Below are 15,069 nucleotides of genomic sequence, written 5' to 3' on the forward strand. Positions count from 1 at the left end.
CCAGAGCAGCTGTGGCTGCCCCTGGATCCCTGGCAGTGCCCAAGGCCAGGCTGGACATTGGGGCTGGACATTGGGACAGTGGGAGCTGTCCCTGCCATGGATGGGGTGGGAATGGGTGGGATTTAAGGTCCTTCCCACCCAAACCATTCCATGATTCCATGATTTTCCCTGGTAAGGTGTCTCCTGCCTTTCCCGTGCTCTGCTTTGAGCTTCTCCCAAACCCTTCCCCTCTAAACTCTTACAACGACCCCAGAAGACAGAACAAAGCCTCAAAATCGTTGCTTCCTTTCATTAGGTAAAACAAAATTGGAAAAGGAAATTTTCCTTGGGAATTCACTGAAGATTTCAGGAAATGTCATCTGAGGTCAGCTTCCCTGCTCAGGATTCCAAAGAAAACCAAGCACAGAAGGCTTTGGGCTACATTGGATTACATTTGCTGTTTGATGGTCTGGTAACACTTTAATAGTCTTCAATGAGCATTTAATTTAGATTTAATAGGGCAGCTTCTCTGTTGTAATTAAATATCAATTGATTGTTCCAAGAGCACTTGCTTGATTTAATATCGAAGAGATAAACCTGCTTTGCTGTATAATTAACTCCGAACACAACAATAAAAGTGCAATTAAATTTCTGGAACACAGAACTTGTAAAGAAAAGTTGCTCGAGCTGCTGGACACGAGGGGAATGAAAGAAAAATGATGTTAAAATTGTGAGCTAGCAGTGATCCTAAGAGCTAATTAATTACTTTGCTTAACTATTGATGATTTTGACCTTTGATGTAGAGATTCCTTTGAGGTAGAAGTCAAACAAAGGAAGTGCTGTTCCCACTGGGACAGGCATCAAGAGGGAGTTTTCTTCAAACAGGTATAGGAAAAATGTCAGGAAAAATGTCATTTTCATTGATTTTTTTTTTCTCTCCTTGCATTAATAGTCGGTGTTTATTGTATCTGCACACTTAAATATTCAGCCTTTGAAATAGTTCACTTCACTTTAGTTTTCAAACAGGTCATTAATTCCCGCTGTGGGTTTTTTCCTGTTTGCTTTCCCCCTTGTTCCTGCCGGTGTTTTTAATGGAGTCAATGACTTAAAAATGGAGAAAGCAGAGAAAAAACCAGGCATGGGAATGCTTTTAGTGCTGACCAGGAGAAGCCATCCGTGAGCAGGGCATAAATCCCACATTTCCACAAGGGCAGCACAAGAGGGAACGACCTGAACTGGAGGAGGGCAGGGATGGATGGGAGATTGGGAATTGGGAATTGCTGGCTGAGCTGGAATTCCCAGATTTGCTGTGGCTGCCCCTGGATCCCTGGCAGTGCCCAAGGCCAGGCTGGGCACTGGGACAGTGGGAGGTGTCCCTGCCCATGGAACTGGATGGAATTGGGATTGGATTTAAGGTCCCTTCCAACCCAAACTAGCCTGGGATTCTGGGATTCTGTAAAATCCTCTGGAGCAAAGAGGTTTGGACCTCCTGGTACAAAGCTGGCAAAAGCAGCTCTGTATCTTTATTCCCTGTGAAATTTGTGTTCATCCAACTGATCCCTAAAAGCCAGGTCCTTCCTCCCACACGTCCTTAGGGCAGTGGCTCCTCAGGGCTTCCCTCATTTCCCACCACCCTGAAACCCTAAATTGGATAAAAACCTCTAAATGTCACCCTAACACAATCATGGCATAAATAAAACAAATATTTTCATTAACAGCAAAAATCCCAGAGTCCTGGGATCCCTGAGGCTGGAAAATGAGTCCCAGCTGTGCCCACCCTGTCCCCAGAGCTCCAAGTGCCACCTCCAGCAATTCCTGAGACACCTCCAGGGATGGGCACTGCAAACCTCCCTGGGCAGCCACTTCCATATTTTTCCATGAAAAAATTCCTCTTGAGAATATCCTAAAATCCCTCAGTACAGACAAAGACAGAACTCAGATCTGTCCCTCCCTTCTGGATGGAAAAATCCAACAATTCTTTCCCAAAATTTGGGAATTGGCAGCCACCAAATAACACGGGACAACTGCTGGGGAGTCAACTCCTGCTTCCAGAGAGGAGCTTGTGGTCCTCAACCACAGCCCAGGATCAACAATGCAATGGAAAAACTGGACTGAAACCTTACCTGGCATTACTTATGTTTAGATTTGATTGGAAATCTCAAAATCAGCCAAAAAATCTTATCAAAATCTCATCAAAATCTTATTAAAATCTTATCAAAATTTTATTAAAATCTTATCAAAATGAGCCCCAAGCTGGTAACTCCCAGGTATAATTTTGCAATATTTAAATCCTATTTGGCACATCTCAAAAATAACAAAGCTGAAAGTCCCAAACACAGATCCAGCTCTCTGGAGAGTTCTGGAAAATCTCCCATCGACTTTCCCAGGCCTTGGAGCAGACTCTGGCCTGACTTTTTGAGCTACAAAGGGAAAATAATTGAGATTTCCACAAAATTGGCTGAGGGGTTTTTTTAACACTCCCAGGGTTTCAGTGTGTTTTTTATCCCTTAAAACGGTTCCCATAAAAATTTTTTGTTAAAATGTTCCTTGGAGAAGTTCCCATCCTGGAGGGATTTGCTCAGGGCAAATCAGGAATGACTTTTTTTTGCCACCACCTCCTTTCCAAGTGCTAATTGCTCCTATCAGCACTTCCAAAGCAGGCAGGAATTTTATCCCTCCTTCCCTTCCTCCTGCCAAAATTCTTTCCACTTTTTCCTGCTTTTCTTCCTCCTCTGCCTTTTATTACAGCAAGGAAGGAATTAAATCCCGAACACTTCCAGCATCACACCAGGAAGGACATAGAGGGAGGTTTCAGCATCCAGGGTTGGAAAATTCAGGATTTCCAGGGAATTTACTCAACGGTCCTTTTCCTTGGAAGCTTCATGCTTCTCCTTGTGCGATTCCAGCTCAGCTCTGGGGAATTTTCGAGGCTTTTGGGTTGGATTTCAGGGAAAAGTTCTTCTCCAGAGGTGGTGGGCACTGAGCAGGCTCCCCAGGGAATTCCCAAGTTTTCCACATCTCCAGGAGCATTTGGACAGGGTGGGATTGGTCTCCTCCAAGCCAAACCAGCCTGGAATTCTCTGATTTATTTAAGAAGGAAGCACCAGGAGAACTCTGGCTGAGTAAATTCCTGGAAAATCCTCTCCCCCACCTCCATTTCAGAGTTCATGAGGAGCTGGAGATTTCTCTTTGCTTTTTTTAAAGAAAACCAACATTCAATAAAAAATCCAAATGGGCTTTCTACTCAAATAAAGATTTTTGGAGCTCCCATCAGGAGCATCTTCCTGAATTTCCAGGAGTTTTTGTCTCTTAACACCCATCCACACTTTTTTTTTTAAATCTTCCCTTTTGCATGGAGGAGTGGGAATTCCTGATGTCCCAATTAATTTGTTAATTATGTAACAACCACCCTCAACGTCTTTTCCAATCTGGGGAGACCAAGCAGGGTTATCCAGCTGTTCCCATCTCCAGGCCAGCTGCTGGAAAATCCTAGGAAATGCTCCATAAAGAGGATTGAATTATGAGGAGCTGATGAAAACCCATAGGAAATGCTAACTTAATATTAATATTTTAATAATAAAATTTCTATTAAAACATAAAAATGACAATACTGGGTCAGAACAAAGGCTCATCCAGGATAAATTCTGTCCCTGAGCATTCCCAGGCTTCCAGATTGGAGATCTGAGCAGGCAGTGAGACAAAATCTGCTGGATACACCACAAATCCTGTGTAAAGGCCAGGAGCTTCCCTTTGGAGATGAGAGTTATAATTTCCCACAAAAGGATCCTCAAACCTTTCAAGGAGGGAAAATAAACACAAAATTCCCACTGGGAAGCCTGGAGATGGATTTTGCTTCCAGGAGGATTCCATTCATTAGGTTGGCTGCTAATTAAAGGCGTTTTTTATCCCCCTGCTGGATTTACAAACATCTCCTCCTGCTACTGCTGCTCAGCCAAATGAGTTTTCCAGAGTCCTCAACAATTCCTCACGGCTCTGAGATTCCAGGGAAATAAAGCTGAAGTCGTAGGGATGGAAATCCTGGAGAGGGGCTGCTCCTGGTCCCCCTGTCCGGAGGCTCCTGGGAGCTGAGCATGGATCTGCTGCTCTCCTTCGTCAGAGCCCTGCAACTGCATCACCTCTGGGATTCCTGGAATTTCCCTTCCATTCCCGACAAAAATGGCCTGGAAAATGACGTTAAATGGATGTCGGGAGACCTGCTGGCATTAACCCTTCAAGCGCTGCCCCTGCATGGGGACTCGCCAGGGTTTTGGAGGAACAAAATCTGCTTTTCCTACCTTGGTGAGTGGTGTTTTTTTCCAGGGATACGCTGCAGGAGGAGTCACAGCTTTGGGAAACTGAGGGAAAAATGAAATGGCCAATTTCCACCCTTTTGGGACGACACAACTGCTCTTCTTCCCCACAGAATACCAGAATTGTTTGGGTTGGAAAGGGACCTTAAATCCCATTCATTCCCACCCCTGGATGTGTAGGGACAGCTCCCACTGTCCCAATGTCCAGCCCTAATGTCCAGCCTGGCCTTGGGCACTGCCAGGGATCCAGGGGCAGCCACAGCTGCTCTGGCAATTCCAGCCCAGCCAGCAATTCCCAATTCCTGGCTGGGAAGAGGAAGGCAGAAGGTAAATTCCATGGAAAACAGAGGTCACAAGTTGAAGGAAGGTTATGAAGGAATAAAAAGTGCAGAAAATGGAAAAAAATCCCCAAGAACAACCCTGAAAAAACCAAGGGAATTGTACTGCCATGACCTTCAATAAGGCCAAATCCAATAAAGCCAGAACTGGGGAGGGAAGATCCTTTGGGAAATGAACCCAAATGAAAAAAGGAGTTCAGGGAAGTTGGCAGCTCTTTAAAAAAAGCACAGGAAAAATCCATCCCCGTGCCAAGGAGCTGCAGGAAGGGTGAGGAGGGATCACAGCAGCTGAATCCAGGGGTCTTCACTGCCTTGGAGCAGAAGGAATTGCACAGGGAGAAAAAAGTGGCTCAGCTGGATGTGAAACAGAGGCTGGGAGATGCTGAGGGATGGGGGAAAGCAGGAAGGGAAAAGCAGGAAGGGAAAAGCAGGAAGGGAAAAGCAGGAAGGGAAAAACGGGAAGGGAAAAGTGGGAAGGGAAAAGTGGGAAGGGAAAAGCGGGAAGGGGAAAGCGGGAAGGGAAAAGCGGGAAGAGGAAAGCAGGAAGGGAAAAATGGGAAGGGAAAAACGGGAAGGGAAAAACGGGAAGGGTCAAGGAGAAGACCCTCAGGTGCAAGAGGGACCCAGGAAACTTTTGAGTCACCACTGGGGGAGTGCAGAGGGGACTCCCAGCTGATCCTTCAGGGATGGCTCCAGCGCTTCCCTTCCTGCTGGGAACAGCAACAGAAAGAGGGAAAAGGTTTTAAAGGATTATCTCCTGAGGGTTTGATGGAATCACAGAATCCTTGAGGCTGGAAACGCCCTCTGAGGCCACTGAGCTGCCAAGCACTGCCCAGGCCAGCACTGCCCCATGTCCCCAGGTGCCACATCCCCAGGGCTCTGGAATCCCTCCAGGGATGGGGATCCTGGCATTCCAGGGAGGTTTGGAGCAGGGAGAGGCAGTGGGGGAGCAAACAGGAGCTGAGTCCCACAGTGAGCGCTGCTCTTCTGCTGCTCGGTGTCTCAGGGCAGGTCACGTTCACTGGTGCGTGGTTGGAAGAAGATCCTCTGGTTGGATCTCCTGGCTTCCACCTCCAGGAGCAGCTCAGTCCAGAGCAGGAATTCATGTGCAGCCCATTTCCATGGAATCAGGGAACATCCTGAACTGGAGGAACCCACAGGGATCATCCCAGCCCCTGCCAGACCCCCAACAATCCCAGCCTGGGCATCCCTGGCAGCGCTGCCCAAATGCTCCTGGAGCTCCGGCAGCCTCGGGGCCGTGCCCATTCCCTGGGGAGCTTTTCCAGAGCTCATTCCACCCTCTGGGGGAAGAACCTTTCCCTGATATTTATTCCCTCCCTTCCCTCTCCTTCATGTGACAGCAGCATCACACACACAGGCCCAGCACCTTCCAGCCGTGACAGCAACACCCCCGAGTGATTTTCTCCTCAGAAAATCCTCCCCTTGCTGCCCCAAGAGCCCCAGGAAGACACCGAGGAGGAGGAAACCACCCGGTGCCTCACTTTCCTTCGGGAAAAACATCCCAGTGTGAACATTCCCGATTTTATTTCCCGCTGCTGTGGCGGGGAGCTGCGCCGTTACCAACAGGAAATTAAATCAGGGGGTGATGTAAACCTGCCGAGGAGAACAGGCAGCTGTTGTGGTTCTTTATTGCTTTTCTCGTCGGCTGTTGCGTTTTGCCGTCGCCTGGTGCTCAGCGAAGGGTGTGATTTATTCAGAGCAGGCTCCGGCGCAGCCGAGGGGGTTTGTACAATAAACCCCTGACAAGGCCCGTGCCAAAAGCCATCAGGAGGAGAGAACAATCATGGAGACACAAAGTATTTACAGAGCGAGTTGGCTTTAATTTAAACTCCTTTACTGAGGCTTGATGATAATTACATCACGTCGCTGACAGGCCCTGCTTTGCGCCACGGCGGTAAAAAATGGGCGAGAATTGAAACCTCCCTTAGAAACTGCAAGAAATTCCTGGGATTTTAAGGTGATCGAGGCACTTGGGCATTGCTGCCTGAGCCAGGTTTTTCCTAAATTAGTGCCAGGCTGGCAGAGGGCTTGGGAGGACAGGGATATGTTTGATGTGGTTGTTGGGATGGATCCCGATCCAGGGTTTTGCTTTCTCACCTTCTCCTTCTCTCTCCCTCCCCATCCCGAGGTGTTTATAGGTTTAAATATCTCTGGTTTATATCTGAAATGGTTTTGCCTCCTTGTGAAGCCCCTTCCAGGGCCTGCAGGGGCTCCAGGGGAGCTGGAGAGGGACTGGGGACAAGGGATGGAGGGGCAGGAGCCAGGGAGTGGCTCCCAGTGCCAGAGGGCAGGGATGGATGGGAGATTGGGAATTGGGAATTGCTGGCTGGGCTGGAATTGCCAGAGCAGCTGTGGCTGCCCCTGGATCCCTGGCAGTGCCCAAGGCCAGGCTGGACATTAGGGCTGGACATTGGGACAGTGGGATGTGTCCCTACACATCCAGGGGTGGGAATGAATGGGATTTAAGGTCCCTTTCCAACCCAAACTATTCTGGGATTCTGTGACTCCCTGAACCTTTCCAATCCCTGTTTCTGGAAGCCATAGCAAATTTTTTTTTCTTTCTTTTCTTTTTGTTTTTAGATTAAATATATTCAAGTTAAGATTCATGAGCACCTCAGGAAAGCAGAATTCCCTTGGATTATTGGAAAACAAAAAGAGAAAAAAAAACCAAACCAAAATCCCCTCCAGGTATGGGGACTCCATCAGGCTGGACAACCCTTCCATGAAAGAATTTTCCCAATATCCACCCTGAGCCTCCCTGGCCCAGCCTGAGGCCGTTCCCTCTCCTGTCCCTGTTCCCTGGCAGCACAGCCCGACCCCCCCGGCTGTCCCCTCCTGCCAGGGACTTGTGCAGAGCCACAAGGGCCCCCTGAGCCTCCTTTGCTCCAGGCTGAGCTCCTTCCCAGCTCCCTCAGCAATTCTCCAGCCCCTTCCCAGCTCCCTCAGCAATTCTCCAGCCCCTTCCCAGCTCCCTCAGCAATTCTCCAGCCCCTTCCCAGCTCCGTTCCCTGCCCTGGACACGCTCCAGCCCCTCCATGCCCTTGTCTGGACGTGTCCCAGCTCCTGGGGACAGCAGTGGGCAGTGACAGATCCAGGAGCAGCAGCCAAGCCTGGGGATTTCGATGCCCGACCCAAAGCTGGGGCTGGGTCCTTTGTGCCACCAAATCACCAAAATCACCCCAAATCACCCCAAAACCTCCCAGACTGATGGAGCTCTGCCAGGAGATGATGCTGATTTTGGGATCACTTCCCACTCCTCCTCATTCCTGAGCTGCAGGCTGCAAGTCTGACTCACGGAGAACTCCCACCCTGGTGTTCCCAGGGAAGTTTGGATGCTCCCACTTGGTTATTGGAAGATCCCAAGCCCAGTTAATTAGGAACGGCCCAAATTAACAAAAACATCACACACTTCCCTTAATCCCAAATTCCACGAGCAATAAAGACATCCCATAATTTCCATTATTGGGAACACACACGATTTGGAGGCATGTTTGGATATGAATCTGACATGATAGCTTTAGGAAGTTAATTAGGTAATTGCTAAACATCCTAATTGATTTTTAATTACTGAGTGAGAGCCCAGCCTGGCAGAGTCCTCTGTCATTACAGAACAAAAGGAACTTCAGCAGCACTTCAGCATTCCCAGGCTCCCACGTGTCCTTGGTTTCTGCACCTTTTCCCACAAATCCACCAGGATTTTCCCATCCCTTCATTTCCTTCCTACCTTCAGGATCTTCAGTCAAAAGAGGAAAAGATGAACAATGTCCCAGGAGAAGGAGGTTTCCTTAAACTCCGGTTCTTGGAAGTGGAGGTTGGAATTCGAAGATCTTTAAGGGCCCTTCCAAGCCCAACAATTCAATAAATACAAATCCAGGACCTAACCCAGCCAATCCCATACGTCTGGCACCGGGATTCATTTACCATTTCCATTTTGATTTAGGCTTTCCCAGCTGTTCTGTGGTCCCACATGTCCATCCTCTGGAAACCACCTCCATTCCCTGGGCACAAGAACATCCACAGGAGATCTGGAGAAGGAGTCCTGGAATCTCCTGGATTGGTGGAAAGCCTCAGTGCCTGATTTTCACAGGTGGAATTCCAGACTGCTTGGGCTGGGATGGGACCTTAAAAACCATCCCATTCTAACCCTGTGCCATGGCCAGGGACAGCTCCCACTGTCCCAATGTCCAGCCCCAATGTCCAGCCTGGCCTTGGGCACTGCCAGGGATCCAGGGACAGCCACAGCTGCTCTGGCAATTCCAGCCCAGCCAGCAATTCCCAATTCCCAATCTCCCATCCATCCCTGCCCTCTGGCACTGGGAGCCATTCCCTGGCTCCTGTCCCTCCATCCCTTGTCCCCAGTCCCTCTCCAGCTCTCCTGGAACCCCTTCAGGTTCCATCTCCCTCCCTTACTCACCTCTTTGACCTCACATCTTTCCCAAGCCTCTCCCAGCTCCACACCCAGCCCTGCCCACGGCTGTGCTTCCCTGGGGCAGCATCCTGGGATATGGGAAAGGAGAGGAACACCCACTGGAAAAGTGGACAAGCCAAAGTGAGGCCTCTGCCCCCAGCCCAGGGACAGCAAATCCCCTCCTATCCTCGGCAAATTCCCCTTTTAGTCTTAAAATACCAGTTAAAGCTGCAGCCAAACGGATGCCTGGGGAGTGGAAAATCCTTGGAAAAGCCATGGTCACTCCAGGGATGTTCAGTATCCCTGGATGTGCAGGGGGAGCATTTCCTGCAGCCCCTCCATCCTGCGCAGCTCCAGCTCTGCAGGGGAAGGAGGAGAGGGGACAGAGAACTCAGCTGGGGACAAGGGAACAGAGCTGGGAGGGCCCCACCTGGCACTGAATTCCAGAGTGAATTCCGAGAGTTTTGGGGAAACAGGAGCTATTTCAGGAGGCTCCAACACCAACGCTGGTGCTGCCTCCAAGGAAATCCTGGTTTTTATCTTTCTGGAACAGTTACCCAACACCTGCCTGCATAAACAGGAACGGGGTCTTTGCAGGGATTTTTGTGCTCTGGTTTTGTTTGCTTTTTTCCAGCTTTTTGTTTGGTTTTTTTTCCCAGCTTTTTGGTCTTCTTTTTCCTTCAGGACAGCTTTGTGGAGCTTTAGGAGTTCCAGGAGCCCCGTCACACACCCCAGGAGCGGTGCCTCAGGAAATCCTGGCAGCTCTGAGCGGCCACCAGCACCACAGGGAAAACGACACTTTTCCATTTTTCCTTTGAAATTCCATCCCACGTTTGTCCACGGGAGCTCTGAGCATTGGTTTCCATGAGAATGGGATTTCGGCTGCAAGGTTTAAAGGGTGGAATTTGGAATATCCGTGATCCTGTGCCATGCACGAGGACGTTCAAAGTTTGGTTTCATCAACCTTGGAAGACTCTTCCCAGTCCCCTCTCACAACCCAAATGTCACACCCGAAATTAGACAGATTTTTCATCCTTCTGCTCCTGCAATACCAAATTTTTTCAGTTGCCTGGAATATCCTTCTCCTTCTCCTCTTTTGAAAACACTCCATGGGAAATATTTCCATTTTGACAATGGAGTTTTGATGGTTGAGCCTCAGGGTTCATTTTTAATTGGAGCAATTTTTTCCATTTGCTAACGATGCCTGCTCGAAATCCATTGTAACATCCATTAATTTGTCAAGGGAAAAATAATGCCCTAATCCATCTCTCTCATTAATTTCCTATTATGTGAGCTGTGCTTCTCTGGAATGGACAAAATATCATAGAGAAATTGCTCCTCACTTCCTATATTTTATGCTAAAAAAATCAATGTAAAGGAAGCCGTTGGATTCCCGCACTGGATTTCTCCATAATTTTGTGGTTTTGACATGAGATCTTTGAAAACACAGAATCCCACACCAAATGTGCCCATCCAAGCAACTCGAAGTAAAAATCAGGGTGCTTGAGGAAGAAATTCTTCAGTCAACCCTGATAAATAACTTCCACTGAGGACCAATTTCCAAATATCCCAATATTTACCTGCTGGCTGTAAAGTTGGGTTAATAAAGCTCCAGGAAATGGGGTTAAATATCAACATGAGTTTTAATCTTGCTGAATTCCCAACCTCCTGCAGCAGCTCCGCCCCTAATCCGGGCTGGTTCTCTGTGTGGCACTGAGCAAACGCCTCTAATTCCTCATTTTTAAACATTTTTCCCTCTTTTCACGCAAGGTTTGAGGTTGAGACTCCAAGACTATTGGAACTGGTTCATAAAATCCGGGAATGGTGGAATGGTTTGGGTTGGAAGGGATTTTAGGGATCATCCAGTGCCACCCCAGCCATGGCAGGGACAGCTCCCAATGTCCCAATGTCCAGCCCCAATGTCCAGCCTGGCCTTGGGCACTGCCAGGGATCCAGGGGCAGCCACAGCTGCTCTGGGAATTCCAGCCCAGCCCCTCCCCACCCTCCCAGCCAGGAATTCCTTCCCAAAATCCCATCTAAATCTCTCCTCTTTTAGCTTATCCTACATCCTCACTCAACATCCTGAGACATCTGGAGATAAAAACATCCATGAAAGGATTTACCAGCAAAAGCCTCCCTCAGCAACACCTGGGATTGTTCCCCACGCTGGAATTAAACCCAGGAATGATCAGCAGACACCTCCCCCTGTGGAACATCCCCATCCCTCCTCCCAGAGTGGGGAACAGAGATGTTAAAATCCTGAGAAGGTTTCCAAAGCTCCTTCCAGCCCCTTGGTGCTCCTTCCCGTCTATTTGTTCCCAGGGCCTCGGGGCCACAAAATCCTCGCTGTAACTCAAGGAAGCAAATGTTGATTTATTTGAAATATCTCCCGTGGCTCCCTCCCCTCCAGCAAAGGCTCCGTGTTATTTATTCTGGGAAGTAAAACAAAGTTATCTGAAGGTAAAAACAGGGAATTTACACTCTTTTCTCATCCACTCTTCTGTTTTCCCTGGTGCTCCACAGCTCCTGAACTTTCTGCCTGTTCAGAGCACGTTTACTCTCCCAGGCTCCACGCTGAGACTCTTCTGTCCCATTCCTTGTGGGAATTGTTGCTCAGCCAGTGTTTTTTCCCTGCTGCAAGCATTCCCTGGAAAAGTGACACCCAAAACTGCAGGAATACACAATTCTTCCGATGTTTTCACGGTGAAAGTGAAATGTATGGAATCGTTAAGTTTGAAAAGCCCTCGATCCCAACCACCACCCCGTGTCCTCAGGTGGTCTTTGAACACTTCCAGGGATTTAAGTCCACCAATTCCATGGGAAGTCTGTTCCACAGCTTCAGAAACTTTTCCATGGAGAAATTCTCCCTAATACCCAACCTAAACTTCCCTGGTGCAGCTTGAGGCTTTTTCCTCTAATCCATGTTCTTCTGAAGGATGGGTTTCCTGAACTTTCAGAAACAATCCAGCGAGATCCCAAGGATTTCAGGGAATATGGTGGAGCGCCCATGGAAGGAGAAGCAGAGAGGGAAAGGGAGAGAAAAACCAAGCTCAGTAATCACCACGAGGGAAGCACCGAGGGGAATCCCAGCATCCAACGGAACTGGAATGTGGGATCATGAGGAGTTTTATCCCATGGAGGTGAAAAAAACCAGGATAATGCTCCTTTCTGAGGGAAACAGCCTGGAGAAGGATGTGGCAGCCATGGGATGGTTCTGGCTCATCTGGTGCCACCTCCCTGCTCAGGCAGGGTCATCCCAGAGCACACGGCACAGAAATGCATCCAGGTGCCTCTGGAATATCTCCCTCTCTCGGATTTATCCAGATCTTGTTCCAAGATACATGAAATAACACAACAAATAAAAATACCAACAACTGTGTTGGACGTAAATTCATTTATGACCCTCAAAGAGCTTTTTCCTTCCAAGAGGGTATTTAACCTGCCATGTTTGGAACTCCCACTTTGGGATCTCCAAACGATGGAATCATTTCAGTTGGAAGAAGTTTCTGGGGGTAAAACTGCTCAAAGAGACAGCCAGAAGTATCTTAATATTATTTTATATTTTATATATTTTATTTTTTATTTTATATATTTTATTTTATATTTTATTTTGTATCTTTATTTTATATTTTATATTTTATATTTTGTATTTTATATTTTATATTTTATATTTTATATTTTATATTTTATATTTTATATTTTATATTTTATTTTATTTTTATTTTTAATTTTTTATTTTATATTTTATTTTATATTTTATATTTATATTTTATATTTTATATTTTATTTTTATATTATATTTTATTTTTTATTTTTTATTTTTTATTTTTTATTTTTTATTTTATGTTTTGTATTTTATATTTAACATTTTTTATTTTATATTTTATATTCTTGATCCCTGGTCCAAACTCATCCCGATTTCACTAAAAATCTGCGAAACTTCCAAAGCAAAGCTGGAGGAACCAAGGAAAATGAAATGTTTCATCCCCGTCCTTGACTCCCATCCCTCTGCTGGGCTTTGAGCAGGAATTCTGAAACTGATCCCTTTTTCCTAATTCCCGCTCCTCCCTGGATTTTGGCAGCCCTTGCAAGGCTCAGAAACAGAACAGGACAAGCTGTTGGAACCACAAAGATTCTTTTTCTACTGCTTTTTTCCACGATTTTCCTCTTAATCTTTGCAACTCCCCTCAAATTCCATGGCACTGCCTGACCTGTCCAACAGCTCATTATTGACCAAAATACAACATTCACACAAAATCTTTGAGAGGGCAAACTTCCCAGTTAATTGTGAGGAAGTGATTCTGCTGGAAAACCCGGCTGCAGGTTCTCGTTCCAAGGCAGACCCTGGGAAATACGGATTCCTTTTCCAAGAGGATGAGAATTGATCCCTTAACGAGCTTCGATGATGAAGTGTTGTGCTCACAATGTGTTGGGGGGATGAGATGCCTGAAGGAGATTTTCCAATTAGGAACAGATTCCATGGGAAGCACCTCTGGACCTGGAGTGATGGGAGATCATCACTGATCTCATGATAAAAGATTTTATCTCATCATGATAAAAATCCAAGCTCTCAGGGCCTTACAGAGCACCGAGGTTGGGAGTGTTGAGGATTAACAACAGCTCTAAAGTGAGATCTGCAATGTCTAAAATAACATGAAAAGTTATAAACACTTAAAGGAAACCGGTGGGATTGTCCCAGGGTGGACAGCAGCAGGAATTTCCCCATGGAAAGGGCGCTCAGGCCTTGGAAGTGCCCAGGGAGGTTTGCAGTGCCCATCCCTGGAGGTGTCCCAGGAATTGCTGGAGGTGGCACTCGGAGCTCTGGGCTGGGGACAGGGTGGCCTCGGTGGTCTGGGAGAGCTTTTCCAACCTCAGGGATTCAGGAATATTTGTAATCAGTTCTGCCCAGCCCTTCCCTGACTCCTGGTGCCCGCAGGGAAGGGATTGGAGTTTCAGGGATGATCCTGGCTGGGTGTGACCAATGTCCCAGAGCTCAGGTGTTCCGCTGGGTTTAATGAGGGTCAGAAAATCCCTGAGGGGGAGCTGTGAAATCTCCTCTTCTGCATCTCCAGATTATCAGATTATCTTCTGGATAATCCTGCTCATGGAGTGCCTTGAGCAGCTCATCAGCAGCTCTGGAGAACAGAGTCACTTTATTGTCCTGAAACTCGTACAAAGAGAATAAACCCGGATCCCTCAAGGCTCTTCTGGCGGATAATTCATCTTCCTCAGAGACCACGCTAATAAAAAAATAAATAAACCCCACAGAGCTGCTCTTCAAGGTCTTTGCCAGTCATCCATTCCCCAGATCCTGCTGCTTCCTCAAGGTGAACACTGGGGAATATGCATAATTCACCAGCTCTCTGTGTTTATCTGTCTCACCATCACCAGAGCCTTCCCCGCCTCCCTTTGGACCTCTCTGCCCGGCCCAGACTCCAGAGCAAGATACAAACAAGAAACCAACATCATAAACACCTCCATGTCTTCGGGGAGGGGTGTAAAGCATCCCAAAGATGCCAAGAGAAAACAGCGGGAGACTGGATTTGTATTTGTTTTGTTACAAGAAAATTTCACAGCTGCAAAGGAAAAGCTGGGAAAGACCTTGAAGCTCATCAAGAGGAACCATCAAAGCAGCACAATTTGGATGCAAAACTTTGCCCTTGGCAACCTTTTCAAACCTGTTTGGCATGAAAAGAGGGAATTGGTGGAATCCCCATCTCTGGAAGTGTCTTGGATGTGGCACTCCAGGTGTTCCAGAAATCCTGGGCAGGAGCTCAGGAGTCACCCAGAGCTGGGAACAAACCAAACTCACCCCAAACCTCTCCCTGCTCCCAGGGCTGGACACTGAGAGGACACAAAAACCTTCCAGAGGCTTCCAGCCCTCCCCAAACATCTCAGAATCGCTCCAAAGGGAGTTTGTCCTAAATTACTTTGACCAGGGCAGAAACTCCAGGGAAAGAGGATCAAATCCAGGCCCCAAGTCTGTCTGTGCCACAGCATCATCTCCTGGATC

This window comes from Parus major, chromosome 5 (assembly GCF_001522545.3).
Source record: "Parus major isolate Abel chromosome 5, Parus_major1.1, whole genome shotgun sequence".
In the NCBI taxonomy this organism is placed as follows: domain Eukaryota; kingdom Metazoa; phylum Chordata; class Aves; order Passeriformes; family Paridae; genus Parus; species Parus major.